Source organism: Mytilus edulis, chromosome 8 (assembly GCF_963676685.1).
Source record: "Mytilus edulis chromosome 8, xbMytEdul2.2, whole genome shotgun sequence".
Classification (NCBI taxonomy): Eukaryota; Metazoa; Mollusca; class Bivalvia; order Mytilida; family Mytilidae; genus Mytilus; species Mytilus edulis.
Genome location: NC_092351.1, coordinates 13,542,297 through 13,556,196, shown reverse-complemented (window position 1 = coordinate 13,556,196; position 13,900 = coordinate 13,542,297).

The window sequence follows — 13,900 nt, the reverse complement described above, 5'->3', positions numbered from 1 at the left end:
GATTTAAAATAAACAAATAAGTAAGCAATGAACGTGGTTGTTAAATTTGATTTGCTTTTTGTGCTTCTTTGTTAAATATTTTTTTTTTCTGATTGGAATTGTGACACGGTGATGGCTGCTGTACCCCTATTTTGACAATGTTACATATAACGTATGTTTTGTTCACACATAGTTGTAAATATAATGGAATTTGATGCGACTGTCATACAAGTGAAAGGTTTAGCGCTATAAAACCAGATTATATTTTCTACATTTGAAAAAGCCTGTATCAAGTCAGAAATATGACAGTTGATGTGTTTATGGTAAATATGTCGCAAGGGGTAAAATATCAGCATAATTGGCCAACTCGTGGCAAAATTTATATTTATTCACGCACACATGAATTATTTTCATTCTTATTGGTCAGACTGCTCTAATTGTGGATCGACGGGCTCTATGTGACGGGAAATGTTTATTATTCCCGTAATAGCACACACTATTAATATTGACGTAAACGAGGAAGAATATTGAATACGTCACATTCTTAAACAATATACAAAATTATTTTAATGATAAGAAAGATGTGGCTAAATTCAATTGACTACCCTACTCTCATTTGAGAAGGTATAGACATTTTACAAATTCTTACCATCGTTTGTTTATATTTTAATTTTTTGTCAGCTTTCAGTTTCCCATTCGTGCATTTTCCCGTAAAATCCTTACATTCTTATGTCATTGTTAAATTACAGTTTGAAGGTTCCACTAAAGTCAAAATATAGGACACTGTATTTTTCAGCCTTTAAAGAATAAAGTCCTAAACTATGGAACATATGTGCATCTTAACATACTGAACATTTACACACTGTGTAAATTGTAAATAAACTTGAAATTGTTATGTTGTGGCCAAACAGTTCTTGGGATTATCATTCAATTTTCCAAAAAATTTGGAGGCCTGGAGAATTTCGGATGTTGTAACCCTCTTTTTTAGGCGATCAATGGATTTTAACGGGGACCTGTGGTTGTAATCCCCGTCCCCTTATCCTGACTTGGACACCCATTTTGAAAATTTCCTGGAGCCGCTTCTGGTAACTGAGACATCCTCAGTTTCTTTAAAGTACTGCAAATCATCAACATGGCTTTCATAACTGCTAGAAAAAGTTGTCCGAGAATTGTGAATTCGATTTGATGTAATGAGAATTTAAATGACACATAGTTTACAAGTGTGAAAAAATATTCTGTACAGGTATTTAAACTAGGTGTATAGATTGAAGAAATTGTATGTGAAACCTGTGTACATAACATAAAACTAATTGTTAACATGTTTATTGTACATGGCGTTTTGTGTGAACACGGCATTAAAATGATTTAAATAAACATTAAATTTGACAGCAAATTTCTCTTTAAAAACCTGGTATTATTTAACAATGACAAAAACACAAAAGTATTACAAATAAGACCGTATTATAGAATGCTTGCTGCTGATAAGATAGCATATATTTAGAATCGGTTGCTATTAACCATAGAAAATTTTCTACATCAATATCATTGAAAGAACAGGAAGTCATGATTAAATGGAATGCCGGAAAAAAATAAGAAGCGAATTGATATTAGGTGAATACGTACAACGTCAGTATAAGTCAACCCGCTACCACTAAGGCCGTGTTCACATTGACCTAAACTTCGTGTTGTGTAAGTGTAACTCACACGTCAACTAAACTTAATTACGTTCCCTTTGATAAAGCTCAATGTTTACATGAAGTGTAAATCATGTTTAGTTTACATACAGTCGATAGTCAATGTAGGCCTTATGTAGGTTAGTGTACATAAAACTAGGCATTTAGAACATTAATTTTACCATGTATATTTTAGGAAGAAACGATTTTTAAATAAAATTGATATTTATAACAATTATTAATAAAGTTCTTTACAGTAATATTTGTCAAAATTTTGACTTAAATATATTAATTTGTTATAGAAAAAAACAACTTTAGGTAGCTTTATTAGCCCCTTATCAAAACTAAAAGAATCCTGATCATCATTGCCAAACACATAATTTATTTGACAAGGTCTTCCCGAATCGACTGGACGTACCCGGAAATATTTGCCACTGGTCTTTACTTAAACAACGATTCACTCATAAATGCATTTATATACATGTGTTAGGTAAATTGTATTGTTTGTCTTGTATCTCAGATCCATTAAAATATACTCAGAAATCAAAACAATACCCCCTCCCATTGCTAAATACTCCTTAGAGAAAAATACCATTCTAACCAAACAGAAACGATAGAAATGTAGTGATCCTTAACACCTCAATTCCTTTTTATTCGTCTGTAAGCACGCTGCTGCGGCTTACTTTGTCTAATGCATAATCAAGCATCTATAGTATCGTTAAACTACTGCGAAACATCAAAATAGCTTTCATAAAGGAGCAACCACTTAAATTCAAAAAAGGGGGTGGTTATATGTTTTATTCTGATCTAGTCAGAATATGTTTCGCGCGAACGTTTTTATTCAGTTTTTTCGATGCTAGCAATCATTTTTTTTAATATTTAACATTATAATGATTGGAGAAACTCTAGATTCAGATTTTTTTTTCATCTGTATGACCAGAATATATTTTTTTTTTATCTAATTGGGGGTCATAATATCATAGTTTTCAAGGGAAAATTCCTTCCCCCCCCCTTTTTTTTAAGTCAAATGGTCGTTCCCGGACTGCTAGAAAAGTTGCCGAAAAATTTGCATTCAGTTCTACGTAATGAACATTTAAATGACATATAGTTTCAAAGTGTGAACAAATCTTATGTACAGGTAACTAAACAAGGTTTAAAGATGTGAACAAATTCAATGTGAAACCAGTGTACATTAAATTAACATGTTTACTGTACATGTCGTTTGGTGTGAACACGGCCAAAGTCTACCAAGAAAATTAAGAAGACCGATTTAAAATACAAGTCCTTTAACTGTTATCTTCATAAACATTTTCACCGTTAAATTTTGGATACGAAATAAAAAAATTAACTTGAGTTGAATTGTCCACCAACATTTTGGCTTTCAAATTTATAACTAACTGAAAAATGACCAGGAACACAATGCCAAGTTATTATCATGAAGATAAAGGAATACTTGTGACGCAATCATTTACGAATTCAAAATGATTATTATCTTAGTAAAAAAATATAAATTTAACATGAACATAGATACATGTGTGGTATGAGCATTTTCATTCAGAGAAAGCCCATGATCTCGAAAAGTTTTAACTATAGAAAGTGGTAAGGTAGATAAGCAATTTTATACAATTGTGAAACGATAAATTCAAATAGAAAAATTATCTTATGGCTTTACAGTGATTTGCCTCGTGTCGTTTGTTTTATATTATTTGTTTTTGGGCTTTGTACCTATCCGTTAAATTAACAAAAGTGCAACTCGTGTTACACTCAGTTCTTGAAAATATGTTATACTGTTACATGACTGTCCAAGGTTATAAAAATGTTCGACGTCACGAGCCTGTACATGTAGATCTGTGGTTGTCGTTGATTTATGGTTGGCATGGTTTTTTTTTGTCGTAAAATAAAGATGTACAAATGTAATGTTATAAATTTTCAAATTTCATTCGTTTCATTTTTTATGTGGGGCCTTTACATATAGTCAATTACGGTATGGGTTTTTCTCGTTGTTGAAGGCCGTACAGTTGCCTGTAGTATTGCTAACATCCACTTTATTTTAATTTCGGTGGAAGGTTGTCTCAGTGGCAATAATACCACATCTTTTCTTTTTTATATAAGATATATTTTAATTTGTTTATCGTGTTTATATAGTTATCAAAAGTATCAGGATTATAATTTAATATACCAGACGGGCGCCTCGTCTACATAAGACTCACCAGTGACGCTAATATCAAAATATGTATAAGGCTAAACAAATACAAAGTTGAATTCAACTTTATTTGAACTCTAGTGAATTGTTGTCTTTATTAAGAATCATACCACACACCCTTTTATTATACTTCATGTAAGCTAATACGAGGGTGTTAATTTACTCTATCACATGGCTAAGCGGGTGACCATTTGTTTGAATGGCACCCACTCGTCTAGACCAATCAAAAATCAATAATTCAATAGACAATGAACTGAATTACATCAAGTTATTAAAAGTTATAAAATAAAGGCAACAGTAGTATACCGCTTTTCAAAACTCATAAATCCATGGACAAAAAACAAAATCGGGGTAACAAACTAAACCCGAGTTCTACATTTTGGCTCCGATTCTATTATTTGACTGTAAAAAAAAGACATTTTGCTTCACTTCTGTTGATTTCTCTAATACCCATAACGTTGTTATGTACGTGACGTCATAGAAAATACTTTTAAATAACATTCATCTGTAAATGGCAATAATGATTCGCTTCGCCACAATTGACAATGTTTTCTCGGGGTAACAACCTGCTCTATCGCCCTCTGAACTATATGTTGTAGTTATATAATGTTTATATTTAGTAGGAAATATTTTGATTTTGATTCGAGGACAGCGTTAAACTTAGTTGAAATTTCTTTAAACGATAACGATTCTTTGACAAAAAAAAGTTCTTTTTAATTCTCTATAGCATGTGTAGTAAGGTTACTTTTAAGACGCTTGCAAAAGGTTTCATTGATAACGAAAACATTTGAAGAAATATAGATAAAACCTTGTGGGGCGCTTATACCATATCGCACACCTCGCTTTATGTTATATGTGTATTTTTTCACCAAGGCATTTGAACATTTTACATTGATGGACAACACATTTAAATGCAATCAAATGTTAAGCAATAGAAAACTATGCAAGTGATATATCATTCACTTTTTAAACAATTTCAATGATCCAAATTATTAAAGTTGCTAAGAAATGAAATTCTTCATTATTTCTTATTTGACGATTTATTTAATACATTTTGTGAAATTACTTGATGATCTTGAATATGCAACGAAATAATAAAGAATAGTTTGGAAAATTTGATGAAATTAAGTATTCAAGATATATGGGTCATTTTCAGAAAATGTTGAATTTTCAGTACACCCATGCTAAATTCTTTTTCTAAAGGAAATTTCAGTTGTAATGGTTTAAATTAAGCTTGTCGGATTTGTGATTCAGAACATTAATAATAAACACACCTTCCATTTATTTTGATAAGATTAAACTGCATTTAAGTCCGATTTTGGGGCTATTTGTGTGTGTACAGTTTCAGAAAAACACATTTCATATGATTTTTTTTCCGATTTTCTGATCGCCTTGATATCTACAAAAGGGAATTTTTAAGAACGTTAATTATTACTCTAACGAAAAATCGTAGCTCCTTTATCATTGTATGTAACATATTATCTACAAACTAAATTGAATCAGCGTACGGGAGGTTCATGTCTATCCTGTTACCGCTACTTAAATCAGCCGTTAAATTATTCTCCCTATGAATATTGAATCAGTCAGGGTTGATCTCAAAAGTGCAAAGTAATATTCACATTTCAAACGCCTTGTTTCTTGAACGACGGTGTAGAGAAAAGAAATTTCAAGACATTTAGTGAAAAAAAATAGTGTACTTTTTATCATGTCTATGCTGTTACCAACAATTTTGATTAATTACACCAACAGTATACTTGTTGTGCAATAACGTGTTGGAAACCAAATTCACAATAGAAAACCACATTCACTTCATCAAAGGGAGTAGTTATTTCACAACAGCAATCAAAAACGAAGAAATTTGTCTATGATCCTGTTATGTCTATCCTGTTACTATGGTTGCTATGGTTACAGTAACAGGATAGACAATTGTAGACAAAAACGCCGTTCAATTTTTTATCTTAACATATAGGTGCAAAACGAATGAAACATTTCGTTGTTTGAACTCATCACAAGGTTATAACGTTTGAATCTTCCCAATTAAGCATTTGCAGGTGCAATACTGATATCGGTAACAGGATAGACAAAAAGGTAACAGGATAGACTTTTATATAGTGATATATCAGAAACGTACGTTCCTGTTACCAATGAAATAAAGAGAAAAGTAAACTAAATTATGAGGGGTTTACTTGATGTCGGGTTTATTTGAAAGGGTGAAAAAATGCCGAACAATATAAATTGTTATCTTAGACTTGCATTACAGGTTGTAATTTTTACAACATTTGAAAAACAATTTTTAGAGGCGTTTGTAAGTACAACCTGGAAAATTGGCAAATAATCTATTATATTACAGAGAGAATATATATAGAAGTTTATTCTCCTGAAAACCATCTAATTGGCTACGTAAAACAAGCTTAACATTTTATCTAAACCTTTTCTTAATAACCTAACATTTCTTTTGAAAATGGTAACAGGATAGACAAAATATTGTACCACCGATCAAAAAATGTTTCAAGATATTCTTGCATCTTTTGAAATGTTGTTCTTAAAATACTGTTTGTTTTGATTTGCTTATGCAGAGGGTTGTTTGAATAAGTAACTTTTAATATTTTTTCAATATCAAAATTCGACATTTTTTAAAAATGACCCATATATAAAACAAATGAATTTCCTACAATACAGGACATTCATGTCATCAATCAATTTTGTTTAACATATTATTTTGATGATTCAATTTCCGTAATTCTGCGTAAATGTCATATCGGTTATTGAATGTAAAACAATAACATGTATTGATTACTTTGAAATGTAAATATCAGCACATCAATGTTTAATCTTCAGATCTGCGGAAGATTAGAATCTAAAGTTGTAACACAGTATATGATAATTTATGCATCATGATGGAATTGATTGCAGCTTAAGTAGATATATATCGTAAAGGATCGTAAAATTTAATCACAGAAATAATTTTATATATATATATATTTCACGGCAATTTTTCAGTATGATTGAAAAGTATACTTACAACGTTGAATTGAAAATTTGGGCCTCTTGTGTTGTTTTAGGCATCATCAATGTTGCATGGAGATTTTCGTTCATACATTTTGCTTTTCCTTCATCATAACTGACGACATCATCGGTGATTTTATAGCATTTTGATTCAAATAGATTCCAATGGTTGTCTGGACAGAGGAGTGTACCTTAATATTACAAAATAAAGCATAATGTAGTGTATACATTCTTAAAACATATTAGTGTTTAAGTGTTGGAAAAAAAATATGTATTTATGATTGTTTTTCTAACAAAAGAACAAACTTTACTAAATATTTTATGCAAATAAAACAAAAAAGTTACACATCTGGCTTAAAAAGGGTTGCATAGACTTATATGCCATCATAGTTAGAATCATCAAAATTTGAATTCATTGCGCTAGCTTTCACGTATAAAAATAAATCGACGATTGGAACCACATTCACAACGCACTAAAATCGATTTAGCTTCTATGTATAATATTTACATTTTAGAAATAGTAAAAGTTCAATAATAAGTTAACATTGGTTTTAAAAGACCTCCAAACAAAAAGGAATATGAATATCCCTGAGTCCGAAGGAAGGTTGGAATATCTTTTTTAATGATCAATGCTTTTGAATAGGGACGCATGACTAGAACTCTCCTTTTACCCTGGGTTGTCACCCTTTTGAAAATGGAAGTATTCGTCCTTGTGTGCCATCATTTATTAGTCTTCAACAATCAAAATATTAATGTCAATATCAACTTATCATTGAACTTTTACAGATTTTTAAATCGTCAAAAACGTAAAAAAATTACACAAAAAGCACTTGATGAAACCTTATTCCCCTGAATTGGACGAGTCGATATATGTTCAACTTAAAAGATAGTTAAACAGTACTCCTGAAAAATGTCTACACGTTACAAACGAATGCGAAATAATAAGTGTACATTGTCTGTTCAATCCAATGAACTCATAGATCTTGCTTTGAGTTTTTTTTATCATTAAAAGTATGCATACACACTTCAATGAATACAATCGTATAAAATTAGGTTTCACTGATTATAATTATTTTGATCTGAGCGTCACTGATTAGTCTTATGTAGACGAAACGTGCGTCTTGCGTATTAAATTATAATCCTGGCACCTTTGATATCTTTTTACTACTTTCGTGAAGTATGTCATAAAATGGAAATCAAAGCTGTCCTAAGATAGTCTTACATGAACATGTGCATGTACCCATGATGACTTGCATAAGTGAAATTATGTCAACTTATCTTGAATAATAATGATAATTATGACAAGAGAACAAAAATAGAAATAAATATAAAAATAAAAATATAAGGTATGTAATTGAACATTATACGGGAAATATAATATATATTTATTATACAAGTTCATGAGTAAAAATGAGTCCTAAATATACGTCGAAGGCGATTAAAATTTAATTGACGAAGTGAAAAAGAACATTTTTTTTCTTTTTATCAGACTGAGCAACACAAATATTATTTTTATAATGATAAACATGAAATTGTTTATAGACTGACGAAATTAAAATTTGAGTTGATAATCATATTATCATCATAAATCATGTCACGTAGTGTCTTAAGAAAACGATCAAAGTCATAACATATCGTTACCTATGACACTTTCGAAAAGATATTAAATGTACGACTACGAAATGTCCTCAGACTGTCAAAAGAGATGCTTTAGTCGAAAACCATATTTGGAAAAGCGTGGTCAATTGAAATACTTCTTTCCCCATCTATTCTTTATTTCTACTCGATTTATAATCAAATATACAATTAAATTTGATAGTTCAACTCATTAGTATTTATTTTTCGATTAAATAATGACTTTGCCATCCTATTTATTGTCGATCTGTTGTTCTTATAAATCAGTCAGCTATACCATTTTTATTAAAAAAAAATCAATTTATTTTGAAATGTAGGAATTGTACTATTACATGCAATGACGTTTACTGGCGTATTAAATTATATTCCTGGTACCTTTGATAACTATTTACTGTTTCCTTATTTTTCAATACAAAACTGTCTCGCACAATTGAATATTCTCATATGCGAAAATTATAAATGCATACCCTACCTTTCACAAGCCCTTGGCCAACAAGGCTCCATACACTACAAAAGTCAAAAAGTCTGAAAAGACCAGTTTTTGTCTGAATTTGCATGAATTTTTACTCGACATTCTTGATTTGTCTTAATAATTTTAAAAAAAATCTTGACATTGTATGAATTTGTCTCATAAGGTTCTTGATTTTTCTTGACAAGTGTCTCGACAGTATGAACATTGTCTTAAAATTTCTCGACACTTCCTGTATCATCTGATAAGAGTCTGGATTAGTCTCGACCAATTCTTGACTGTCTTAAATTTGTCTCGATCTGTCTTGACATATTCTTGACATTCTTAATAATGTCTCGATCTGTCTTGACACATTCTTGACATTCTTAATAATGTCTGAATATGTCTTGACATATTCTTGACATTCTAAATAATGTCTGAATATGTCTCGACACATTCTTGACAGTCTTAAATATGTTTTGACACTATCTCAACAGTATAAATTTCGCCTAAAAATGTAAACAGACTTATTCTGCACTGTTTGTGACATTCTTTTGCTGTTATATACTTATTATGGCTAAACTAAACTTTGAATAATCAAGGATTAATTTTGTGTAGTAAGATACCCTTTTGGTGCAACTTAGTTAGAATACCCTGAATAATCCCCCATGTACTTTGATTTTGATTAATTTTTAATAAACGTTTAATTAATTGTTTTCACTTGGAATATAAGTTGAAGTTGCTGATAAACAGCATTTAGATTTTTTCGTGAAGGTCAAAGACTTAGTTCCCATCTTGATTCAAAAACCTTGTTCATTTTTTAGGACAACCAAAAAAACATTTTTTATTTCAATTGAAGTGTTGAATTTTATAAATTTTTAACAAAAAAAATATTTTTGATAACTGACCTTCCGAAAAAGAAAAAAAATGTTAAGATCTATATTATGCATGTCTGTTTGGGATCCATTTCATAAGACCAATGATTTCTATAGAAAATGGACCCATTATAAATACATTTTTTATTATTCCTTGGGTAGATAATACTTTTCTTTTAATCTTTGGGAAATATTCAATTTTCAATTCATTTTTTTTCATCAAAATGATGATTCCATTTTCGTCTATGAACAAACTTTTTAAATTGTAGTGGCATGGTCGGTCAATTGATAATTTGCATGGCTTTTACAGGTAAAGCAGTAATTTCTATTTGACAGTTGCATGTATTCTGGGGGTGTGGAATATCTTAATTTTATGGGGAACATCCTGTCCATGTGTAATACTTAAAATATATTCCAACAGATGCCATTACACAATTTTTCTTCTGTTAAATGAATGATTTGTATATCATCATAATTTGCTATTAATATAAAAACCACATTTTGGTACAATAATTTTTTACCATATAAACATTTAATATTATGAATGTAGAATGAAATATGTCTACAGTATGATTGGTTTTAATCATTTAATTTATAAAATTTAGGAATCAAAATTTGTAATTATTTAAAAACTCAATTTTAAATTGTTTTATATCAAAAAAAAGAGGGACGAAAGATACCAAAGGGACAGTCAAACTCATAAATCTAAAACAAACTGACAACGCCATGGCTAAAAATGAAAAAGACAAACAGAAAAACAATAGTACACATGACACAACATAGAAAACTAAAGAATAAACAACACGAACCCCACCAAAAACTAGGGGTGATCTCAGGTGCTCCGGAAGGGTAAGCAGATCCTGCTCCACATGCGGCACCCGTCGTGTTGCTTATGTGATTACAAATCCGGTAAATAGTCTAATTCGGTAGGTCAAATTCATGAAAGGGAAGGGGATTGTAGTTACGACGTGAGGAACATATCCGATATCATTTGTGAAATGGTTATTCCATAACGGTCAACCAACTCGTGATGGCGTCCGTAAAATTTACGAAGGGATGATTTCAACTTCACCATTTGGAACCCTTGATTTAATAGCTTCCTTGTGAGCAGTAACCCTCTATCAAGAAAATCATGATAGGAAATGCAAGCACGGGAATATCGTATCAATTGAGAGATATATACCCCGTATGCAGGTGCTGCTGGAATGTTGCTACTTAGAAATGGAAAGTTCACAATTGAAAGCTGAAATCATCTCTTTTGTCGTAAAGTTTTGTCTTCAACCGACCCTCATTGTCAATTTCTAGATGTAAGTCAAGATATGAAGCTGACTTAACTGTATCTGTAGTATCCTTTATCTCCAATTCGATGGGATAGATGCGTTCCACATAGTCACCAAATTTTGAATTGTTTAGTGAAAGAACGTCATCTATATAGCGGAAAGTAGAGTTAAAGGATATTGCTAACTTCTTATCTTATCAACACATCCAAATTTAAATTATTTTAAACATTAGATTTAAACTCAGAACTGTCAAGTAAATTTAAGACACAATTCAAAATGTTCAGAATATGTCAAGACATACTGAAAAATAATAAGAATGTCGAGAACATGTTGAGAAATTTCAAGACAGTATTTAAATGTCAAGAATGTGTCAAGAAATTTTAAGACCATATTCAGAATGTCAAGAATATGTCAAGTAATTTTCATACAAACTTGATATAAATGAGAATTTGTCAAGAAAAATTAAGACACAAGTCATACTTTTGGAGAATGTCGAGTAAAAGTTCATGCAAATCAAGACAAAAACTGGTCTTTTCAGACTTTTAGACTTTTGTAGTGATAGTAACAGTTCATGCAACATACTCAATACACTGCTATTCTACGGTCAAACGATGGTGTTTTTCCTTATAAAGTCAAGTAAAGGCGGAGTAACCTTGTCGATCATGATTAATCATTATTGGTAATATATACATTTTGTCCTTCAAATAGTCAGTTGATAAATCCTTTTCAAAACACGTGATTTCAAACCATCCCTGTGTTTTTTCTGAAATTAAATGCTTGCAATTGGTGGAAAAACAGTGAATACAATATTGTATGCATTTCGTTTAACATTGGTTTAGATCGATTTGAGCATCTCAATTGAGGAAAACCGGCTACATCAAGACACTAATGACTACTTGGGAAGGTAGTTAAAGACAATCTGATTGAATCTACCAAATTCTGTACGTTTTCAATTGATTTCTAATACGACTGATTATTCTGTCTAATTCGTATGACCGAGAAATAAATTCATTATACATGTATATGCTAGACCTGCGTTGTAATTAGCAAATGCATGCACTTGGTAAGAAGTGTCAAAAAATGCATCCAGTGTGTCTATATAAAGTTATATTTAGTTAATATATTTAAATTGATATTCCCGCCGTAGTTGTAGTAGATATAGTATTCACTTTCAGTTTGTCACTTTTGGTATAACCTATATAGCTATTCGTTAAAGGAATTTGGAACGAGTTCTTAACATACATGTTGGCAAAAAAAAAATAAACTAAAGATTTTCTTTTATTCAAGGTTAAGTTTACCAAGGTCTCACCACATGCAACAAACATTGGAAATAAGATTCACATCTGTAAGCGAAATATATGTATGTGTAGTTCTTAAAAGACTAATGAAAGACTAAATATATATATGTAAGCCTCAGATCGACGTCCGGTCTCTAATCGACGTCCGTTCTTCAAATCGACGTCCAAATCTGACGTCACAATAAAAATATCCCACCAAATTGACGGCCATTTTTGTGCCTATCTAATCAACGTCAATTTTTTGGCTTCCCTTATCAACGTCCAATTTTTAGCTTCTCTATAACCAACGTCCATTTTGAACACAGAATACAAAATTGACCAGAACCGACAGCAGCTGTAACTTTTAGACCTTTAATCATATTATGTGTGACAAATAGGATTTATTTAAAAATTTTAAAGATTTCTAACATACTATAATACTAAATATGTAAACAGGTTGTGATATCCTTTCTTTTTAGCTCACCTGGCTCAAAGGGCCAAGTGAGGTTTTCTCATCACTTGGCGTCCGTCGTCGTCCGTCGTCGTTAACTTTTACAAAATTCTTCTCCTCTGAAACTACTGGGCCAAATTTAACCAAACTTGACCACATTCGTCATTTGGGTATCTAGTTTTAAAATTGTGTCCGGTGACCCGGCCAACCAACCAAGATGGCCGCCATGGCTAAAAATAGAACATAGGGGTAAAATGTAGATTTTGGCTTATATCTCTGAAACCAAAGCATTTACAGCAAATCTGACACCGGGGTAAAATTGTTTATTAAGTAAAGATCTATCTGCCCATAAATTTTCAGACCAATCAGGCAACCTGTTGTTGGGTTGCTGCCCTGAATTGGTAGTTTAAATAAAATTTTGCAGCTTTTGGTTATTATCTTGAATATTATTATAGAAAGAGAAAAACTGTAAACAGCAATAATGTACACCTACAAATAAGTCAACATGACCAAAATGGTCAATTGACCCATTAAGGAGTTATTGCCCTTTATATTCAATTTTGATCAATTTTCATAAATTTTGTAAATTTTTTGTAAATTTTTACGAAACATTTTCCACTGTAACTACAACGCGGCCAAGTTCATTATAGATACAGATAATTGTAAGCAGCAAAACTGTTCAGTAAAGTAAGATCTACAAACATATCACCATCACCAAAACACAATTTTGTCATGAAACCATCTGTGTCCTTTGTTTAATATGCACATAGACCAAGGTGAGCGACACAGGCTCTTTACAGCCTCTAGTTTTAAATTTTCAGAAATAACATAAAACTAGAGGCCCTAAAGAGCCTGTGTCGCTCACCTTGGTCTATGTGAATATTAAACAAAGGACACAGATTTTGTGAAAATTGTTAAAAAATGACTATATAAAGGGCAATAATTCCTTAGGAGGTCAATTGACCATTTGGTCATTTTGACTTCTTTTTAGGTCTCACTTTGCTGTACATTATTGCTGTTTACAGTTTATCTCTATCTATAATAATATTCAAGATAAAGTAAAAGTTAACGAC